The sequence below is a fragment of the Macaca nemestrina genome, chromosome 8 (genome assembly GCF_043159975.1).
Source record: "Macaca nemestrina isolate mMacNem1 chromosome 8, mMacNem.hap1, whole genome shotgun sequence".
Lineage (NCBI taxonomy): Eukaryota > Metazoa > Chordata > Mammalia > Primates > Cercopithecidae > Macaca > Macaca nemestrina.
In genome coordinates, this window is record NC_092132.1 from 40,641,785 (window position 1) to 40,665,836 (window position 24,052).

The 24,052-nt window shown below is 41.2% G+C and overlaps 1 long non-coding RNA gene across 1 annotated transcript in view; it reads right to left on the reverse strand.

Moving 5' to 3' along the window:
- LOC139355658 (uncharacterized) overlaps positions 1–24,052 on the reverse strand; it is a 201,243-nt gene that overhangs the window by 116,575 nt on the left and 60,616 nt on the right. The gene's annotated exons all lie outside the window — the stretch shown is intronic.

Below are 24,052 nucleotides of genomic sequence, written 5' to 3' on the forward strand. Positions count from 1 at the left end.
TACTTTTAAACAACCAGATGTTGTGAGGGCTCACTCATTATCACAAGGACAGTACCAAGAGGGATGCTGCTTAACCATTCATAAGAAATCCACCCCATAATCCAATCACCTCCTACCAGGCCCCACCTCCAACATTAAGGATTACGTTAGGGATTATAAGTCCATACGAGATGTGGGCGGGGACACAGATCCAAACCGTATCAATGTGCTTAGGAATCTTTGTTGACCATCTCCGTAACAGAGCTGTGAGGCTAGAGTTACCTATGCCCAACTTTTAAAAGCTGACAAAAGAGCCAGTTCTCATGAATTGCCAAGTGTAGCTATTTTCTTTCAGTCACACAGACTTACACAGTCACCATCTTTGATAAACTCAAATACATTATCAAAGCGACTTTATTTTTGCTTTTACTTTTAAATCAGTGAACTTACTGATCTCAAATAGAAGACAACTGATCCACATTTTTTCCCATCACTAGAGCATTTAAATATATCCATCTGCAAACAATTGAGAGGTAGTAAACAGACAAAACTTTCATAAAATTTACTTATTAAAGAGACAATCCTTCTAAGCTTAAGACAGATGGTGTCAATATTTTAGTAACGAAGGAAATTTTGATAAGTGTTGTATAGACAGAAAAAGTTTGCATAATTTCTCATAAAAAATTGAATACAGAAGTCTATTTATTATAGGGTAGATTTATACTTTTTTCCTATGTGAGAGTCATTAAAAGAATACTGTTTTCAAAATGTATAAATAAAAACAAATCTGATGATCTACCCAGTTGTATCTATTATCAGGAATGATTAAAGAAAATTGGAGTCTACTTAGCCAGTTGCTAGAATTCAAGGCCCATGTGATTATGAGGTAAGATACTCTTCATGGTCACCCTCTCCTGACCTCCTTCACCCCACTTTCTCTTAAAGGTAAATTTCAGTGAAAATCTACAACTAAGAAAAGATGCTGCAATTTCATTTTTCTTACACAGCAAGATGGACATTTCAAAAAATAAGAGCATCTTTTTGAATGAACAAAGACCTACTCAAGGATCTGGACTTCTATAATAAAAGAACAAATTCAATGGAATAAGGTTATTAACTTATTAATAGTTTAGTTAAAAGATTAAAGAGTTGCTTTTGAAATTTTACAAATCAATTACTTGCAGTTAAATTTTAAACCAAGTCTTATAGTCAAAATCAAAGATTTTTTTTTACAGACTGAGATCAAAATCCAACTGCTCATGTTTGGAACCAATTAAGTTACATTTCGAAGGCACAAGAGATATTCTTGCTTTTTTAAACTTAAAGGTGCTTCATTAAATGATACTTTAGGGCAGCTTTTCCTATTTTCAATAAGTTACATTTGCTAAAAGCCATAATGAGAAGACATTTGTGATAAGACGACGTGTACCTCAATTGAAGGATCTCTTCACTGAACAGATGAGAGAAAAGTTAAAACATCTAGACCAACGTTGTATGCTTTTGTTTCTACAAATGTAAATGTCTCTGAACTGAGTTCTTGAGAGATTTCTAGTTAGATGATGACACAATTAATTCTGACCAAATAGACTCAAAATTCTGCAACTGCACTCATCCACAGGCGTTCTGTTTAGAGACAAAATAAAGTATAATTTCACTCTATCTTTTAATGTAAGTGTTAGCCAACTTTTTATAATACTTAACACTATTGAACTTTTCTATGTCAGGTACAGTAATGAGCACTTTGCATTTTCTCATTTAATTCTCATGGTTTTGTCTCGTTTTTCAGGTGACACACCCTGTGGGGGATAGCAGATGATCCTACCAAGATCACTGAGTGAGGCCATGGCAGTGCCCTGATACAAATGGAGTCCCTCTGTGTCCAGAGGCTGCACTGTTAACCACTGACCTATATTCTCACATAAACAAATAGGAATTGGTGAATGTCTTTATTATTGCCTCTTTATCAAAATAGATCAAATATGAGTCACCTGTTTATCAAACAACTCATCACAAACTTTTTTATAACTTCGGAAGGATAGCTAAAATTTATGACAGCTCACCAAAGTAACTGATGAAAATGTGAGCTGAAGTTAAAATGCAGAATTTGCATCTTAAAACATTATAAAAAGAATAAGAAGAACAAAGGCTAACAATTTTTAAAGTAAGGAGTAATTTTTTAAACATCACAATGATTGCAACTTAATTTCTTTTTTTCCTAGCTTTGGGCTAACACAATGTACTGTAGTGATATTTGGGATTTGTGCTTCAGAAATTTCCATGGACACATTAGCTTAGATGGTTTCATTACCCACCCTCATTATTAAGTAGGATTCAATTACTGAGTGTTGTAATGCCAAAGAGCATAAAAGAGAGACAAAATCTCGGTAAGATCTAAGGGTAAAATGGCATTTTTATATTACTATAAAGATTACTTAACTCTAGTGCAGTACTAATGATCATTTCTGTGACTAAAAACATCCCCTTATGATTAATTATGTAAACTCTCATCATTTCAAGCCCAATAAAGACTTTAAAACATTTTTCATGCATCTTGTATTTCCAGCATCTTTTTTTTGATTTACTCACATATGAATCAACTCTAAGGATTAAAGTAACTATTTTCCATCATATTAAAATGGTGTATCACGTAAGAGTATCCAGATTTATATGAACAACTCAGGTAAATAAATGTGGAGGATGTTTTAACATGTGGTGGGGGAAGAAGCCTTTTGCATTCTTCATAAATGTTGATTTAGGTTCCTCATGGTTCTATAAAAGGCATATAGTCTCCTCCTGGAAGGAATAGCTCAATAGTCAAATATTTCCAAATTGCATATATTTGAAAATTAGAATATACAGTAAAAATCTTCCTTGAATATTAATTACAGTTTTGTCTGTATCACCAGTAAAATTCAGGGAGACTGCTGTTGAATAATAAGGAATTGTTTATAATAGAATACAAGGCAGCCATTAACTGTGAGGTTACATATAAAACCTTAATAATATAGAAAGATATGATGTAGCATTTTGTAAAAATAAAAGTCATGAAACAGTATTATGAAATGACCACAATTTTTTAAAACTGTTTACATATGTACATAGCCATAGACCTTTGATTGAGGGATATGCAGAAAGGCATTCATACTTTTTATCTACATGGTAGGATTACAGGGACTTTTAGGCTTTCTTCTCTTGAAATAGACTAGAATTTTTCTAACGAATGTGATTTACTTTTGTTTCGGACAAACAAGTGAAAATGTCCTCTCTTGAAGAAAGTGATCATTCAGAGTCCGAAATTTGAGACATTTCTTGGAGAATGCTCCATACTTACGAAAAATTGCTTCAGAGTTAAACCCAAGTGACAAAGCCCCTGCTTTAGCCACTGCTAGACCCAAGAGCCTGCTTCCCCAGCTGGACAGGTGCAGAGAAGACAAACGACAGCGTGACAGCCCATGCTCTGCGCAGGCCTGCGGGCAGGGGTCTCCCTGGTTGCCCTGTGGGTAGGAACTACGGCAGGGACAAGGACAGGTTGTAAGAAGTGAAGTCTGTATTATTCTTTATCATGCAGCTTTGAAGACACTGAAAAGCAGAACATAAAATGGGAAAGCAGAGGCGGCCTCTGCCTGAGACTCCAAGTCACCCGGCTTCAGAAGTGCGCACAGTTTGAATGCAGGGACCTGGGGACTGCAGGGCGTTCCCTCTGGGTCACCAAGGTCATTTCCTCCAGCACGATGCCTCGCCGTTTACAATTTCCTTTGCTTCTCTTTCTTCCTTCCTTCCCCCCCCTAACTGGACCCATCTGGAGAGTCTCTACGTGCAACAGGAATTTAGTTTTCAGAAACATGGTTCCGGGCATCTTCTTCACAGAGACTAGTAATAACCCCAAATTGCATGTTTTATTATGTGGGCTTCATTTGTGTTTCTTATGAAATGACCTGAGACACTCAAACTCATTCCAGACAGCAGCCAAAGCTAAACTACCACATCATCCCTAGGTAGAAGGTCAGCATGTTACAGGCAAAACTGTCCAGCTTCTGAGTTTGCTGAGAACTCAGACAAGATGACAAGCTGCTTCCATCATTGTTTTCAGCAAACTGCAGATTTTATTCCTGAATGGCATGACTGTCTCAACAAAAAAGAGAAAGGCAAAGGTCTTTACCTCATACTTCTGGATTTCTCTGTATGGTCTCATTGTGATTCAGTATAAAAAATCACTCTGGGATTTTATTTGGAATAAAAACAGGCAAAAAGCGTTAGCTTTTGCTGCAACAGTTTTACACATAAGGAGATTGAAACTGCTTATTCTCTGAAAATAAAACAATTGGGTTCACTTCTTGGCCAACACAGAGCAATTTCTAGTAAGGATTTCCTCTTTTAATCAGTTATAAGGTATAATGACAGTCTCTACAACCAGCCACACCCTGTGGGGGCAATGTGAATAAACACTGGTAACTTCCGTCAGAAATAAACACCAGATTAATAGTATGCCGCCTGTACATCGGGCCATTTCCATCTCCCTGAGACCCCAGATGAGAAATTAATTAAGCTAATACATTTAAAACTAAATCCATTTTACTCCAAATTACCTTCCCCAAAAAGTTCAACCAAAATGTGAAACGCCAAAATTGTAAACTTGCATTATATGTGTATTCAGACCCTGGTAAAACAGATTCAAATAAAGAAAACACGAGATAAAGAAAGCCAACAAGCGATGACTGACTCAAGATCCCCATCTAGTGACAGTATGCTGAATAGCATGTAATTTGTTTGCATTTCTGGGAAGGCCTATAAATCGAATGAATTAGGCATTTGTTTGGTTCATTGTTCCAAAGTGACATGCCTCCTGTTATTATGCCCTTTTACTAAGTATTCTGGGGGAAAATGTAACCCCCTTACCCAACTCCAGCAATTCCCCTCTGAGCCGGGTTCATCTGTTTTTGACAGAGTCTGTTTCCCTGGATTCACTGTTTATTCCCTAACTCCCATGGCGCCTGATTAAAGAGGTTTGAAACTCTTGCCAAGCGTTTAAGTAAAATTGCACAGTACATGTTACATATTACAGTATGTGTAGCGGCCAAGCAGTGTGTACTTTCTGTCTGAAACTGTGTTGGCGGCCCTGCCTGTATAGGTTCATAGGAGACCAGTAAGGGAAACCAGAATATTTCACCCCAAAATATGCTTCTTTGGCATATTTAAATGTGGCTATTTGGAGGTACTGCAAACACAGAAATGGCCTGAAAAGCTGTATTTGTGGTGGAGATTTGCAAATGTAGAGAAAAATCTACATTAGTGAGGTTAACTTTTACTGTATGCATGACACACCTCAGTAATATATTTTCTTTTTAAGTTGGAATCTTGCTCTGTCACCCAGCCTGGAGTCCAGTGGCGCATTTCCAGTTCACTGCAACCTCCACCTCCCAGGTTCAAGCAATTCTCCTGCCTCTGCCTCCATAGTAGCTGGGATTACAGGCGCCTGCCACCACGCCCAGCTAATTGTTGTACTTTTAGTAGAGACAGGGTTTCACCATGTTGGCCAGGCTGGTCTCGAACTCCTGGCCTCAAGAAATCCACCCACCTCGGCCTCTCAAAGTGCTAGGATCACAGGCATGAGACACCATGCCCAGCCAGTAATAAATTTTCTAAAGGAAGCTTTTCCGTAGCCATTGTTTTACCCTTATCCTGTGAGATAACAGCCACAGGAGGCCTTTTGTAGTCCGCTAAGAGCTAAGTCCCACACAGATTTCTTACGGATCCTCAGGAATTTGATAAGAGATTGAGTATCTATGAAACCTAAACATCAGTATGTAAAGGACTTGGATTCTTATTATTTCTATAATTTGATTAAATTCTTAGGACAACTCCTTAGCCCAGGTCTTAACTGAACAAAGTGAATTGTACCCATCGTTTCAAGGGGCAGGACCCACTGTTCTGTGAGGAGCTATGAGAACATCTTCCAACCATGACTGTTTTGAGCAGAGTGGAAACAAAGGCAAACGGAAACCTGAACAGGTGGGTGAGTTTGTGACATAGCCACCACAAGCAAATCCTGTCCCCATCCCTCTTTCAAATGTCTGCTTTTATAATTTGTAAGACATGGAATGTTGGAGCTGGAAGGAAACTCCCAGTTCATCCCCATGTTTTCAAGGGGAGACCCAGAGAGACTGTGTCTAGTCCCAAGTCACTCAGCTGGTTAAGGACAGAGCTAGACCTCCACCAGTCTTTCCAACTTCCAATCTTTCACATTTCAAGGGCTTCAAAAGCTCCCTCAAGTATAGTCAGGACAACACAGTCCAAGGCCTTCAAATCTTTTACAACTATTTTCAGAGGTAGTACCTGCAAAAGTTCCTGGATCCTTTTTCTTTCAAGTTGCTTTTTTTTTTTTGGCGGGGGGGGCAGGGGAGACAGAGTCTCACTGTATCGCCCAGGCTGCTGTGCAATGGTGTGATCTCAGCTCACTACAACCTCTGCCTCCTTGGTTCAAGTGATTCTCCTGCTTCAGTCTCCCAAGTAGCTGGGATTACAGGTGCGCACCACCACACCCGGCTAATTTTTTGTATTTTTAGTAGAGACACGGTTTCGCCATGCTGGTCAGGCTGGTCTCAAACTCCTGACTTCGCGATCCGCCTGCCTTGGCCTCCTGAAGTGCTGGGATTACAGGCGTGAGCCACCGTGCCCCACCACTTCTTGCTTTCTTTCATTCCTTTGTTCCTTTTGTCCTTCCTTCCTTCTTCTTTCATTTATTTTCTCCAATTTTTTGTTTGTTTCCCTCTTTCCTTTTTTCTCTCTTTCTCCATGATATACTTTCTTGCAACCGAAGTCTTCTTCTCAGTTTGCTTGTCAAGAGTTAGGAAGAAGCATGTAATTCAGGCCATTGCTTTTCAGATCTTACCCCTGAATTATGTTCAAGGGTTACGTAGGCCTTGCTCTCCCTCCTGCCCAAGCATAAAAGATTTGTACCCCACAAGCATAACCAGGCAGATGTTCAACTTTCCCTATGAACAGCTCCTCCCATGCACTGCAAAAGCAGCTGCCCTGTTTACCACTAGGAAAGAAAGAAGGATCCCAGGACAGAGCTCTTGTTGGCATGTTTCTCCTTTATTTTATCGTTGATGCCCTGCAGTTCTGACCATCACCTCGTGCTTGGAATTTACCCTATTACCGCACCAGGTCTCAAACTCCATTTCAGAAATGCCATTTAAATTCGGGATGGCCTTTTACCCTCAACAATATATCTATACTAGAGTGGTCCACAGAGGATTATTTATGGCCTCCTGGGTTCTCAGACGTGTGTGCTAGTGGTGCTACATCAAAAAGTGTTCATTGTGCCCAGGCACAGTGGCTCATGACTGTAATCCCAACACTTTGGGAGGCCAAGGTGGGCAGATGACCTGAGGTCAGGAGTTCAAGACCAGCCCGGCCAGCATGGCAAAACCCTGTCTCTACTAAAAATTAAAAAAATAGCTCGGCAACGTGGCACGCACCTGTAGTCCCAGCTACTCAGGAGGCTGAGACCGGAGAATCTCTTGAACCTGGGAGGCAGAGGTTGCAGTGAGCCGAGATCACGCACTGCACTCCAGCCTGGGTGACACAGCAAGACTCCTTCTCAAACGAAAAAAAACAAAAAAAGTGTTCATTGTGATGCCGATTTTAGACCTCAAATCATTTAGAATTGAGTGGAATTCATGAAGCAGTAGGAGAAGCAAAACAAGGCAGATTCATCACCAGCAGCATCTGGTGAACTCCTATTCACCAGTTTTTGTTGAACTCCTATCTTGGACAAAGATCAGATTTTAACCACCCCAGGAGTTCAGAGGAGGAGAAAGTACATTGGGGGAAGGGGGAAAGCTCAGCCTGGCAGGGAGGGAAGAGCCTTAGAGGGTGCCTGATCCCACACCCCTAGGTGCTTGAATATGTAACTATAATCCATGTTTGCTCTAAAAACATTTTTCAGATAATTCATTAAAGTGAAAACGAGAAAGTAAAAATCGGCTTTAATATCACAATTGCCCCCAAAACACTTACCTTTAATATTTTTGTGTGATGACCTCCAGACTTTAGTCTATGCATATTCTTAATACCAAATATGCCATTCCTTAGCTGCTTTCATCATTTGACAACATATCTAAACACCATACTATGTTGATAAATATAAATCTGCATAATCATTGCAATGTCTACATAAGAGCTCTGGATTCATTTGCATGCAGACTGCTGAATGGTATATTGATGGTCCTTAATTTATTCACTTTACTTCTTTTTTTTTTTTTCATGGGACAGAGTCTTAATCTGTTGCCCAGGCTGGAGTGCTGTGATGTGATCTCAGCTCACTGCAACATCCACCTCCCAGGTTCAAGCAATTCTCTTGCCTCAGCCTTCTGAGTAGCTGGGATTACAGGTGTCTGCCACCATGCCTGGCAAATTTTTGTATTTTTAGTAGAGATGGGGTTTCACTATGTTGGCCAGGCTGGTCTCAAACTCCTGACCTCAAGTGATCTGCCCGCCTCAGCCTCCCAAATTGCTGGGATTACAGGCGTGAGCAACCACGCCCGGCCTCACTTTACTCTTTATTAATGTTTGTGATACCCAGTTTTTTACTACCATAAACAAAGCTGGGATCAATTTCCTTGCACATACATATTCTTAGCTTGTCTGATAATTCCCTTTGGATAAATTTCTGGAACTTCTGACTCAAAAGGAAACTTTACATTTTGATCCATGGTACCAAACTGCCCAGAAGGATTTGAACAATTTCTACTCCCACCAGCTTTCCTCACCAACACTGAGTATTATCATTCTTATCTTTTCCAATCATCATACAGTGGCAACTGTTGTTTTAATTTATATTTGTTTGATGATTTGCAGATGTTTTTGATTTGTAAAGTCTACCACCAACCTTTCTACTTGATGTATCCTAGCAAACTGCGTCTCTACCCAGCCCACTGATGACTTTCTCCCCCGATGCTGGGTGGAACATCTTCATGAAAATTTGACTTATTTGCAAAGCTAGTGAAGTTGTCTCTGAAGTATCCAGATACTATCTGCTACCCACAGCAATACCGCTTCCCTCCAGACCTTGTCTCTTGTCTACCATTTCTTTGCAGAAGTGGCCATCCTGTGCCCCTCTGTGCATGAAGTTAAGAACTCTGGAAATTTGCCACTTCTGAAGGCTCTACCCTATAGTCTAGGGCATAGGCCATCTCTGATCCCTAACTCCCCAAACTGATGAGGATTCCATTCACACCCTCATCCCCAGGACTCAGCCTTGTGAAGGCTGACTTCTTAAGGACGCACCTACATGAAACCTTTACTCCCCTGATTCTGTTCTGCTTGTCCCCTCACCCAGGCCTGGGAAATTTTGTCTATTTTCAGTTTTGCAATCTACTTACCATGTAGTTGCCTAAATACCTTGTTTCTTCTCAGGGCTAGGCATGTGAAACAAAACCCAAGTCATGGTTTCCCCTATCTGAGCTAGGGATGAAAATGGAGGCCTAACTGCCAAAATTCAGGGCAGGGATCGAAACAGATAATAGGAAGGAGAAGAAAAGACACATGTGTTGTTTAACCGGTGGGAAGAGGGCCATTCCAGATGTGAGAAACAGCACAAGCACGAGGTAAGAATGTGCTGGAATCCAGAGTCTGGCCTTGCCTCCACTGAGATCCAATGGAATAAAAGATTATACAAAGGTATAGGTGGGGCCCCTTACTTGCAGAATTATCATTCAGTGAGCATGACAAGAGTGGGCATACTGTGTTATCTCAGTGCAACTTACTGATATAAAACTTCCATTTAGCTTGATATCACAGCAGGGTTTTTTTTTTTACTATTTTTAAAGGAAGTAGATTATGGTGCTAATGGATAGGATGTGGCTTCAAATGCAAAACAGTCCTAGATTTGAATCTGGGCTCTACTGCTTATTGTCTGTGATGCTAGGCCCAGTTTACTCATCAACACAATGGGAATAATACCTCTTTAATAAGTTGATGTTTGTAAATTACATTAGAGAACATATGTAAAGCAACTAGAGCTTAGCAGATATTCTTTTCCCCTCTTTCCTGTTTTTAGACGCAACCCTTAGAATGACTCATAGCTTGCCTCATTCCTACCCAAATTAATCTACTGCTAATATTTCTTAGGTTACTAGAAATGCATCATGAATATGCATGAATTATATGCATAAATTTGTATGCTGGTGGAACACATGTGCTTCCTATCTTTTATGAAGAACTCTTTTGCTTTAAGTTGCTAATCCTCTCTATATGATTCCAATTTCAGAATATGTGCCACCAAAGCAAGAACTGTTTTTCTTTTTAATATTCACTGGGATTTATAGAAAATATTGATGAAAACACTTTGTAAACTGGAAATAGCGTCCAAGTGTGCAGAATAAAGGTTCTGAGGTATCACTGACTCTAGGAGTAGCGCAGTTCTTTCCTCAAAACCTTTTGCTCCTTCCTTCCTGCCCATCACGCAGAAAGAAACCTAAAGAGGATTACAGCCCAGGACCCTGCTGGGCAGTTGTCCCAGGGAGCAGAGGCGGGCTTACAGAAAACTGAGCAAAGCGGGACAGGTGTGGTGGCTCACGGCCGTAATCCCAGCACTTTTGGAGGCTGAGGCAGGCGGATCACTTAAGGTCAGGAGTTCAAGACCAGCCTGGCCAACATGGTGAAACCCCAACTCTACTAAAAATACAAAAATTAGCTGGGCATGGTGGCACATGCCTGTAGTCCCAGTTAATCAGGAGGCTGAGGCAAGAGAATCGTTTGAGCCTGGGAGGCAGAGGTTGTAGTGAGCCAAGATCACATCACTGCACTCCAGCCTGGGTGACAGAGCGAGACTCCATCTCAAAAACAGAAAAAGAAAGAGAAGTTGAAGCCCTGGCTCCTGCATGCAAAGCCTCTCAGGCTTGACTACTGGAGAATGCATCTTCTGTGTGGCTAGTGAGGTAGGAGAGACTTGAGGAGGCTTCACTCTCTCTGGAGATGCCCCAGCCCTGGAAGACCAAAGGTAGAGTGAATTTGCCCTGCTCCAGGGCACACACTCTCCAGGCAGAGCCTCATATCCTCTACTCTTCCTTCAGGCTCCCTCACTGGGAGGGATAAGAGCACAAACACATGTTGAGGGTCTGGTTCTTGGTATAAGAGTTCTGTATCAATCCACTTCAGTCTTATTAGGCAAGTAACAATGACAGCAGCAGCAGCAGCCATCAAGGCAGCCGTAATAGTGGTCAATATGTACTGAGCAGCTAATCTGTGCCAGGTATTGTGCTAAGTGTTTTATAATCATTTTCTCATTGAATCCCCACCACAACCCTATGAGGTAAGTGCTATTAGGGTATGGTTTGTATAGATGAGGAAACGGAAGCTCAGTGAGTTTATGTAATTTGCCTGAGATTACCAAGGTAGGAACTTATGGAGCCTGGATTCAAACCTAGACAGACGGAGCCTCAGGAGCTCCACGTAGTATATAACCCAGCTCACCAGAACTAGACATCTAGCATCAAAGGCTCCTTAGTTTTCTCCTCCTCAGAAATCTCTCAATAATTTACAGGTGTAATAAAGAGCCCTTTGAGGATTTAGGATCCTTTATCCCAGCAATCTCTCCTCCTCTTCCACATTTGAACATGACCACTAAATATCACTACTCCCACAGACTTGTGGCTCGGCTCAGAACACAGTGCTACTGCAGAGCAGACTCTAAGAATCTCTCACAAGAAAGGAATATCAGGATTCTTCTTTCACTTTCTCATCCCCTGAGGAGAGCAAACATAATGATACATCTTCACTACAGCAGACACAAAATGGAAGGCACCTTAGAGGAGTATTTGTTAGAAACATATGCCTTCCCAAAAGGGTTGACGCTCACTGTTGACCTTCTCCCAGTCTTTGAGAAAATGATCATTTGTATTATCTACCTCTATGGACACTGATATTCATGAGGAACTTCAAGGGAACATCCTGAGCATCTCTCTGGTTATGGAACAAAACATTTGGGAGACACGTGAATTATCCCATCTCTGAGGAGTCTCTAGAGTTGGCTGTCTTGGAACAGACCCAACCCACTCTTTCTTGATTTCTTGCCATACACAATAATAGCTAAGGCTCGGGCCTTGCAAATTTATATGATGGAAAGCTGTCAGCAGCAATCAAAGCTATAGGCGTTCTCATTCTGGTCCAGCAGAAGGGGGACAGTGTCTCTGCCCTGCTCATCAGGGGAAGGGACAGAGACCCCTTCCTTACATCTGTTTGGCCACTGTAGATATTATGACCACTTCTAAACCAGAAAAATATCATGCACTGGTTGGCTTCGGCCTGGGTTGATGCCCACCACTAACTAAAAATTCTGTCAAATAGGTGGGATTTTCTGAAAGACTTAGGTCACTTAAACCCCATTCCTGGAGGTGGGCTAGGTCAGTCCTGTCAAACGATTTTAGTTCATTCTGAATGCTATAACAAAAATATCATAAACCGGGTGGCTTATAAATAACAAAAATTTATTTCTTACAGTTCTAGAGTCTGGAAAGTCCAAAATCAAGGTGCCCACAGATTTGGTGTCTGGTGAGGGCTCCCTCTCTGGTTCACGGACGGCTTCTTCTATCTGTGTTCCTAAATGGTAAAAGGAGCTAGCTGGCTCTCTGGGGTCTCTTCTAAGAGTATTAATCCCATTCATGAGGGTGAAACCCTCCTAACCTAATTACCTTCCAAAGCCCCTATCTTCTAATACTATCACATTGGCAATTAGGTTTCAGTGTATGAATTTTGAGGGCACACAAAACATTTAGACCAGAGCACAAATCATAAAGCTAATACAAATACACATGGTTGTGGGGGAGAATGTCCATGTTCCAAAAAATCTGGAGTTAAGAAGGGAAAATGTGCAGTTAAGAAGGGAAAGGGACAGCTTCAGTAATGGGTAGGAGACAGATGAATGTCTACCAAAATTTACTTTTAAAATCCCAGAAAATACCAAAGATTAAAGTTATCAGTGATTCTTTCAGTGGTAGGATGAGAGGTATTTGACCCTTATATGAGCATGTAATTCTTATGTAACTGATGAAAATATAAAGTTACTTTTAAAAGACTTTGAATACATAGTATTCATAATCAGGAATGGAATGAAGTGAACAAATACCAAAAAAGAGGAGAATCATCTAAATGCCATACTGTGATGAAGCAGCAGTATCACATTCAAATACAGAGAAAAGAACATATTTCTTAAAATTTTTCCAGTTGGCCAATTGGAGTGAAGACACACTAACCAAGGGGTAGAGAACCAAGTGCCTAAGAATACACAAAAGCAAAATCTCACATAGTGTGGGACTGCTATAGAATATTGAATCCCAGCCCAACAGACTGGTGAGACAGTCAACAGTCCAAGGAGAGAATGATATCTAATGATAAGTTAGCAACATATGTAAACATTTACTGCATACAAGTGTTTATATATGTGATTGCATTTAATACTCACAATAGCACTTTGAGGTAGTGCTGTTATTCCCATTGGAGGAAATGTTGCTGACGCCCCGCCTGCATTCTCACAGCATTCCCCATTCCCGTCTACGTCAATAGCTTCCTCCTGCAGTCACCAACTCATCTCTGCCTCAGGATTTTTTCTGGCTTCAGGTGTATGTCTGTCTGCAGGTGCATGGGGCAGGCCAGAAATGCTACGGAGCTAACAACACCCCTGGGAGCGGTGCTCAATTAATACAGAACAGTATTTGATAGATAAATACCCTAGCTTCATCGCCCTTTAGATGGGGTAATGCTGAGGCATGTTCTACACAGGCCTGGGTTAGAGGTTCCCAAAGGGATGGAGCCCCAGTGGCCCGCAGTGATGACCTGCTCATTAACATACCTGTGTCGGCTCCCGTTTTCTCCTTGTCTCAATTTTCCATTATCTTTGTGCTATGATCTGAATGTCTGTGTCCCCTCCATATTCACAGGTCAAAATCCTAACCCACAAGGTGACGGTGCTAGGAGGTAGGGCCTTTGGGAAGTGATTAAGTCATGAGGGCAGAAACTCCATCAATGGGATTAATACCCTTATAAAAGAGACCCCCAGAGAGCTAACTAGCCCCTTCTACACTGTAAGGACATACAAGAAGGCACATTTATGAACCAGGAATCGGGCCCTCGCCAGGTTCCAAATCTGTTAGCACTGTGATTGTGGATTTCCCAGACTCCAGAAATATGAAAAACAACTGTCTATTGTTTATAAGCCACCGACTTTATGATGTTTTGATATAGAAGCTTGAATGGACTAAGACACTTTGTGTCCTTGGATCACGGGTACTATTTACATTCCAATTTTTGTCTCAGGATCTGCTTCTGAGGACATCCACTCCAGATACCTGTTTAAAAAACAAAGCACTGGCACTTAGTAAGGGATGCCCAAATCACATTACTAGTAAGTGAATAAGGCCAGCCTCCAACTCACAATAAACTCCACTTAATCACTAACATTATCCCAAACACAACACACGCACTGCTGGAGGTACTTCAGAAACTTTCAGATTGCACATGAATGGACTGGTTGGTAGGTATTTCAATGTATGTTGGAAAAGGAAGGCCAGGCACAGGGGCTCATGCCTGGAATCCCAACACTTGAGAATGGTGTGGCCAAAGGATCACTTGAGGTCAGGAGTTTGTGACCAGCCTGGGCAACACAGTGAAACCCTGTCTCTACAAGAAAAAAAAAAATTTCTTAATAAAAATGAAAATAATGTAATATTTCCTCAAGTATAAGATACTTTCAATTGTGATATACACCAGTATTTCCTGTAGTGCTAAGAAAAACAGGACATTGCTATGATCCAAAGTTTTTTTATCACTTAACATTTATGTACATTTTTCTTTATTTCTCCCTACCCAAAAAGCAAAAATGCTGAAAGTGGGGAAATTCTCTCTCAGAAACTATGCTCTTGTCTCCCTCCCCATTCACTTAACATTTCTATTTTACTCTTACTGACAGGATAGTTTTAGGATTCTTTAGACATAGAATTTTAAAATACAACACACTTGGGCATAAATAAAAATAAATACACATATATGAAAATGTAATTAGCTAAATATTTCTTAAGTTTCTTTACAATCAAGTGTTCAACTTTTTGGAACCACTTTTAAACTTGAAGTCAACAATGCCTGTGTTTCCCACACGATGTCATCGTCCAGCCCATCAATAACATTGGTGAAGCTGCATTTCCTCAAGCACGCTCCCCACACTGGCTTCAGGGTCTTCATCCGTGCCGCTAACATCCATTCGTTTTTATCTGGTGCCTTCTTCTTCTCACCAGAAGGTGTCAGGCAATGACAACTATGTCCTGATTGCTGCCCGATCAACAGAAAGCTGAAGGATGGGAACTGGCATCCACTGTATGATTCCTCATGACTTCAAAGATGTTAACTTATGGAAAAATGTGTACCATAGAGCTAATGAGATAAAGTATATAAATGGCACACTAAATCTCAGATACATGGATATTATTACATAGGATGAGGCTAAAGTAGTATGTAAACTTTTAAAATGTGGGTTAATGTAGGGAAAAGTTTTAAATTAAAAATTGTGCCCATGCCGGGCATGGTTGTGTGCACCTACAGTCCCAGCTACCCTGAGGTTGAGTCAGGAGGACCACTTGAGGCCAGGAGATGGAGACTGCGGTGCAATATGATCTATGATTGTACCCATGAACAGGAACGGCACTCCAGACTGAGCAACATAGCAAGACCCTATCTGTAATTAAAAAAAAAAAAAATTGTGCAGGCAATACACTGATATGACAAAAACCATAAAGACAACCAAGAACTGAACTTTGAGACACTCAGTATTATATCATGCCCCAGCACACGAGAGAGATGTGTGCAGCCACTAGCAGCAATCTCTGTAACCAGCAGTGATTATATCTAACACACTGTTCACTTACACTCATACTGCCACCCACTGGGACTAATTCCAGGACTCTCTCAAAAATTGCACCTATGGGCCGAGCATAGTGGCTCATGCCTGTAATCCCAGCACTTTGGGAGTCCGAGGCAGGTGGATCACCTGAGGTCAGGAGTTCAAGACTAGCCTGGCCAACATGGCGAAACTCCATCTCCGCTGAAAATACAAAAATTAGCCGGGCTTGGTGGCGGGTGCCTGTAATCCCAGCTACTTGGGAGGCTAAGGCAGGAGGATCACATGAACCTGGGAGGTGGAGGTTGCAGTGAGCTGAGACTGGGCCACTGCACTCCAGCCTGCGGGACAGGAGTGAAACTCCATCTCAAAAAAAAAACATTGCACCTATAGCATGAAAATGGGCTCCAAATTACTAAAGAGTGATTAAAACTTGGGGGTAGGGTGGAGGAGCATACCACCAAAGGAAAAGAGTCAGAATAATGTAATAGATCCCATAAGGTTGAAGATCAAGTGAGGATTAATGTGTGTATGCTTGGTAAGATTAAGTTTCATCACTGGAGGGGAACTGTACACCAGCAAAGTCTCTAGCCTTGTATTTTTTTTTTTTTTTTTTTTTTTTTTTTTTTTTGAGACGGAGTCTCACGCTGTTGCCCAGGCTGGAGTGCAGTGGCGCGATCTCGGCTCACTGCAAGCTCCGCCTCCCGGGTTCCCGCCATTCTCCTGCCTCAGCCTCCTGAGTAGCTGGGACTACAGGCGCCCGCCACCGCGCCCGGCTAATTTTTTGTATTTTTAGTAGAGACGGGGTTTCACTGTGGTCTCGATCTCCTGACCTTGTGATCCGCCCACCTCAGCCTCCCAAAGTGCTGGGATTACAGGCTTGAGCCACCGCGCCCGGCCTCTAGCCTTGTATTTTCACATGACAGATGTTTCCATGGCAGAGGGACTTCCTTAGACTAATAAATAGTTATACTCATTATCCTTAATAATCAAACTCAAACAGAACCCCAATTAAGGAATTTTCTCATAGTTGTCCCCTTAAGAGATTAACTCGAGTTCAGAAACTATAACAAACATATGTTCAAATTGAAATCTAAATAGAGAAACCACTAAAATGTGTGGTTGTTTAAACCTGCTGCAGTGCTTGAAGTAAGAGACTGTGAAGGACAATGATCCAGACGACGTGTGAATGTTCCATCTGCCATATATGTTCAGATCCACTAACCTGGAGCTAATTAAAGGGAACTATAGGACAGAAAAGAAGATCGAGTGGCCTGCTTTCTTCCTATTTTAGGTTGGTCAGATGTCATAACTTTCTCACGGCTCCAGGATGAAACAGAAGCTTCACATTTCGTCCCAGCTGAATGTGTTACGTTGGGTTTTTAAAGATTTCTTCCCAGATCCTGCCAGCCGATGATAGGAAGAATGACAAGGCCCAATACTGTAAAATTATGGAGTACATTTTTTTTCTCTCTCCCTACCCAAAAAACAAAAATGCTGAAAATGGGAAAACTCTCTCTCAGAAACTACGCTCTTGTCTGCCTCACCACTTACTGTCTTTCCACTTGCTCCCTTTTTTTTTTTTTTTTTGAGACGGAGTCTCACTCTGTCGCCCAGGCTGGAGTGCAGTGGCTGGATCTCAGTTCACTGCAAGCTCCGCCTCCTGGGTTCACGCCATTCTCCTGCCTCAGCCTCCCGAGTAGCTGGGACTACAGGCGCCCGCCAGCTCGCCCGGCTAGTTTTTTATATATTTTTTTTTTAGTTGAGACGGGGTTTCACCGTGTTAGCCAGGATGGTCTCGATCTCCTGACCTCGTGATCCGCCCGTCTTGGCCTCCCAAAGTGCTAGGATTACAGGCTTGAGCCACCGCGCCCGGCCTGCTCCCTTTTTTTTCTATCATATCTACTCTAATTAAACATTTGGCCATTCAAGTGATTAACCAGGTATAATGACAATACAAAGGAATAACAGAACCAAAGGATAGATTTCAAGTCTTTTGTTATGCAGCATGGCACAGGTTAAACCTATCACAGTGTCCTTTCGGGGCAACACAGTCCTAGGGACCAGAAGGATGAAGGGCTATGCCTTCTCTCATAAGAAAGACCATTACCCTTCAGGATGTACAGAGGTTGCCTTTTTTTTTTTTTTTTTTTTTTTTTTTTACCATCTACCTCCTCTTCTTTGGATCCTAGCATCCAGATTTTTTTTTTTTAAACTCACCTTCCTTGAGTCTCAGTCCATATAATTCCAGAACACCTGGATCTTCACCTCTCCTTTCCTGGGCACAATTGCCCAGATTCTTTTACCAGGCCCATGTCCCATTCCCTAGCTGCTAACAGTTCTGAGCTCACTGTATGAGAAGAATTACCCTCAATCAAACAGGTGCCACCTAGATGGAGGTTCACACACATACACACTCCCCAGAGGCAGCCCACAGACAGTGACTAAGTGACCACTGCGGTCCAAAAAGCCATTCCCTTTGTCTTGAGTTGGAACTAACTTCATGGTGCAATTCACACTCCAGAGCTCCCCGTGGGATCACACTCCTGCTGAGACCACATCCTTGTTTAGCTTCTACTGCCCTATCCTGTTTTCCTCATTCCTCTTCTGAAGGCATTTCCCCAATAAATCACTTGTACAAGAATCCTTGTCTACATTTCTGCTTCAGAGGTGCCCCCCTCTAAGGTTATCACTGCTTCACCCCATCTGCCTCTCTTTTACCTCTCTGCTCCGGGGAGGAGCCATATCCCAAGGACAGTGTTTGAGTCCTCATTAAGCTGTCCCTAAGGCTAGATCTGCCTGGGGTTTTTCAGTTAATTAAGTACTGAATTATCTTTCTGGCTTAAGTCAATTTGGGTTGGGCTTTGTGTTTCTTAGAAACTAGAGTACTAATACATTAGAAGATATTCAGGGCACAACTATAACGTGGTTCATTTGTTCTTTGTTCCATAATTATTTATTGAGCATATATTGTGCTCCATCTACTATGCAAGGATCTATAAATAGGATCTATGTTAGGATATAATGATGGAAAAGACATAGCCCTTGGCCTCATGTAACTTTCACTCTTCAAGTAGACTATAATGACAATGCAGAGCAGTAAGTGTAATTTAAAAGGGTGTGTTATGGGAACACAAAAGAGGAGCAAACTAACTGCTTCCTATGGGCACATGGCAGGGCATGGGGACACCAAGTAGGGAAGGTTTCCTAAAGGAAGCAATATCTGCCCTAAAATCCAAAGGAAAGCAGAAGTCATCAAGGAGAAAAGAATTCCAGGCAAAGGATTCAGATGTACACGTGAGCAAAAGCAAGTTACATCTGGGGGAGTCTGGGAATATCAGTCTGGGAATATTGAGCGTGGGTTGTACACCCTGCAGAGTAAGTGTTCTGCCTCAAGGCTTTCTCTGAGGCTGTAGAAAGCTGCTCACCTACACAGAGAAGCAGCCAGAAGTTTGAGGGAAGCGGGTAACCCAGCTTCGGGTATAGTTCTCCAACCAACAGAAATGCTGTCAATGCTGTCAGAAGATACATGCCCCAATCTCATCCTTGCGGGACAATTCTGAAAAGGACCCTGTGTGGTTCCTCAGATGGTCTCCAGGGAATTGAGCCCAGTCATCTGCCATAAGGACCAGCTCAATAACAAACCCTGTATTGATTTTTTTTCCTCAAGTTCACCCTCCTGGTTCCCTCACTCTATCCTGTAGGACCACCTCCCAAACAAACCACCTCCACCCAAATCTGTGTCTCATACTTTGCCCTCTGAAGAAACCAAACTAAGACACCCATGTTGAGCAATTTGGACGTATCCCAAGGGGAGTGGAAAACCAATAAAGGATTTTAACCAATGGAGTGACATAAGCATGCCTGTCCTTTAGTACCATCCAACTAGGCTGCCCTGCAGAGTATGAATCCGTGCAAGAGAAAGCAGATGGTCTGGACTTATAGAAATACAGATTCAAAGTGATGAGCTAAGTTGAACTGACAAAACATAATTAACTGGGTATAGGTGTTGAAGAAGAAGGAATCAAGAGGAGGGGCTGGAAAAGAGTAAATGGTTATAAAGAGACCCTCATAGGTAGCTTTGCTTCCTAAAGAATAATCACATGACCAATCTCCATGATTTCCTTTATTCCTTTATTCATTCATCCAGAAATATCATTTCTTTTATATGCTACATTGTAGCATATATTTAATTCTATAGTATCCATAGCTCTATAACAGATGCCATAAAGTACACTCATGTGCACCCCCACATGCATGCACCCACACACAGAGACACAAACACACAGACGAAAATATGGTCCTTGATCTAAAGCGGTTTACAATCAACTTGAGGAGAAAAGGTACAGCATCGTAAACAAACAAACCTACGTAATGTAACAAGTACTAGATAATACAAATGATATTGGGAGTAAAAGCTTTTCTCTACCCTCTTAAATTTAGTGATTGGAGGCCTGCAAATTAAACTGACAGAAGACAGATTAGCAAGAGAAAATAAAACATTTAATTGCAAATGTATGCAGGAGTTCACAAAAAAATGTGACTGAAGGAGGTGGTTAGAATTGGGTGCTTATACACCGTGTTAACAGGGTATAGGAAGGGACAAAGAGGTGTTTCTGGGAGAACAAATGACTTCTTGGGGAGCAAGGAGAAACTTACGGAAAAACAAATGACTTTTTTGAAAGATAAATGGGCCCCTAGGAAAATAGATGGGAGATGTGATAATCTTGTGACAATGTCTGTTTGGGTGTGGTGCCAACTTCTCCTCTCCAAGAAGAGATTAGAATTCTCCCAAGGAGGGGATTTATGACAATTGAGTTCTTTGGGGAGGCTCTGCTTATAGACAGATAAGGGATTTTAGGAACTCAAATGCCTTCAGCTAAAAATAATTTTTATGCCACAATGGTTTATTCTGGACTCCTTCGATTCATAAATTCAGGGGAGATTGCCCAAAGCAAAAGAGTGGTCAATGTGGACTGAGTTTTAGGGTGTGGATAAATACAAATTCATAATTTATTTCCTGTTTAAAGCTTATTCTGTACCAGGCAGAACACTTTATTTTTACTTATTATATTATCTAATTCTTATAAAATTATTTTGCAATTGATATTATTAACTATTTTTTTTTTATTTTCGAGGAAGAATTTCAAGAGAGGAATAGTAAAGTGTGATAGTAAAGTGTGTGTGTGTGTGTGTGCGCGCACATGCATGCACGCGCACATGCATGCACACAGTAGACACTAAGGTCTAGTCCACAGAAAGTGGAGGAATTATGCTGGGGAATACTTAGAGACAGGCTTAGAGGGAAGGAGAGGCAGATGGACAATGTGGAGTCTATCACAGTTGGTTAGAGTTAGGATAAGGTGGGATATGGAAAAGGAGACATTATGTTCTTAAGGAAATGGAAGACTGTAAAATATGTTCATCAAATATGACTCTAGGAACTCCATGCCAAGTACACTGGATTAGGTGCAGTTGTTCAGGAGTCTATTAAGAAATTAAAACATTCAGTCATGAAGACCTGCACTGTGTGAATTAGAAATTAAAGAAACATGGAGAAAGACCTGATGACCACTTTGGAGCAGGTACAAAAGAAGAAACAAGGACATCTTGAAACTGCCTTTTCAAAAATAGTAACAGTGAGAGAAATCTAACATAACTGACTCCATTCTGCTTCTAAACTCACCAGCTTACTGCCCTTGCTCATTCCTGGGTATAGGCCAAGCTAAGAATGGGAAGAATGCTGTTTATGGTTTAACTTTAAAGCAAGGATAATAGTCCCTTCCTGAAACAAACCCCCTCCTTGTTTAGGAACCAAAACTGCCTTTGTAAAGCTAAGGAGAGGCCACAAGGTTAGAATTATGAGAAGGGCCTGAATTCTGCTAAGACATAGACACAGTTAAGTGATAACCAGCCATGTTCCCTAGCTTGCTTTTCTAGAATTGCTTACTGCTCAGGAGTCATGTAGTCGAATGTCACAAGATTTGTTAATTTCCCCAATTGCTCCTATAAATAACATCACTATTATAAAACTGAAGATTGGTCTTTGGGATATTTTTCAGACTTTTGCGTCCTGGTGGCCCATATGACGCCACTTGGACCTGTGACCCATACCAAGAAACTGACTCAACTTGTCCTGTGAACTCCACCCAGAAACTGACTCAGTGCACAAAGACAACGTCAACATCCCTATGATATTATTCCCAGCCAAACCACAGCACCCATTTCCTAACCCCTGCCCACCAAATTATCCTTAAAAACCCTTGCCTCTGAGTTTTCAGGGAGGCACATTTGAGAAATAACTCCTTTCTTCTTGCTCAGCTGCCCTGTGATAATTAAACTCTTTTTGTGCTGCAACACTGCTGTCTCAGTGTATTGGCTTTTCCGTGCAACAGGCAATAAAAATCTTGCTAGAATCTTGGACTAGAACAATCTCTAGGCTTAAATCAAGAGTTTCGGAAAGATACTACACTTAATATAATGGAGGATGAGTCATTTCGAATGGCAGGATAGAGAGCAAGAGGGCGGCTCTCGAAGAATCCTCCAGGCTTTTAAAAACAGGGACTTTTCTTGGCCCTTGTCTCACCTTCATTCTCAAAGTGGGATGTATATTTGCCGTATGGCCCTGTGTGTGTTAGACACACAGTAAGTACCTGCTGAAAGAATGGATGGATTTATGAGGGATCGAAAATAAAGAGCAATAAGCAATGTTTCCCCTACTCTCCACTGTCTCTGTTCCCTCTAAACTGTAGGGTAGAGCCTGATAGAATGAGGGGAAATACATAAAATCTGGAATCAGAAGGTTCAATTTTTAAAGCTCGTCTTCTGTACATACCACTTTTATACATCAGACAAGTCAAAATTATCTCTAAAGTTCAGTTTCTTTCTCTGTAAAAGGAGAATACCACCACCAATCCTCCTATCTAAAAAAATACATCACTTGTGTTAGTTGGGTGCACACTACCAAGTACTTTAACCACTTACATAGAATAGTTCTTCTCCCATAGGGCTCTGTCAGTTCTCTTTCAAAATCCAACTGTGTGTGTGTGTGTCCCCTCTCTTCTCTTCCTGTCTCCAACCCCACCCCCAATCTTCCGGGAGTTTCCAAAGGTATGTGTTTGCTAACTAGAACCACAGCTAAAATCTTCCCTTTAGAGGACAAAAGCACTTCTCTTCCACTTTGCTTCCTCAATAAACCCATAATTACTAAGAGCATGATGGCACTTAGCTAGTACATTTAAAGGAACACCCATTAGCATTCATTTATTCTCAAAAATGAATTAACAAAATGATGAACAACAGGATGAACAATGAGGATTTACTCTATTCAACTTCTCACTTCATTACACCATATAAGAATATTCAAAGTCAAACTGTTATCACAGAATGTAGTTAGGAGCTTATGAAGCTGCACCAGTTGCATTTTTGCTTAACTCTTACACTCTTTTGTATCTTTCTTTTTTTAATAGGAAGGGAGTATACCTTAATTCCTCCAAGTCACTCCAACTGGATTAGACTCTTAAAGAAAAGAGACTCAGCCTTCCTCATTTTTAGGCCTTTCAGAGTCCCTAACACAATTCTCCATTCAAAATAAGCATGCAACTGGTACATATTTATTAAAAAGATGAGTGAAAAAAAGAAAACTATTACTGTTTCATCATAAGTAAATCTATATTTATTCTAAAATAAATACTTAAAAGCAGAGGAATGCCTTTCATTCTGGCAAACCTCCCCTAGATTCTATAAATCTGTGCCTTGCATTCCCAAGCTACAAATCTTGTGGCACTCAACCATATTGTGCAATACAAGAGAAGGCCTCTAATGCATATTTCTACATCTTCATTTCATAAGAATATTTAAACAAGACACGCAAACTCAAGAGCAAGCAAGGTCTAAGGAAACAAACTATATTTATGGGTGGCTGTATTTATGCACAAACGTAGCATGTAAGCCTCAGAGTTCTGGGTTGCAGAATGAGGATGGAGTCCTTTTGATACAGCTGGAGCTAGGAGGAAGACAGCTGTGGCTCACAGGTGAGAGTGCATGGAACACATGGACAGCCCTAGTTAATAAATGTTCTCCATAGGGCTAATGATGGATGTTGCAGATCATGTTGAAATGTTGGGCTCACTTTACTATATAGGTCTATCCTATAATGATCACTTCTCAAGGCAAGTAGTTACT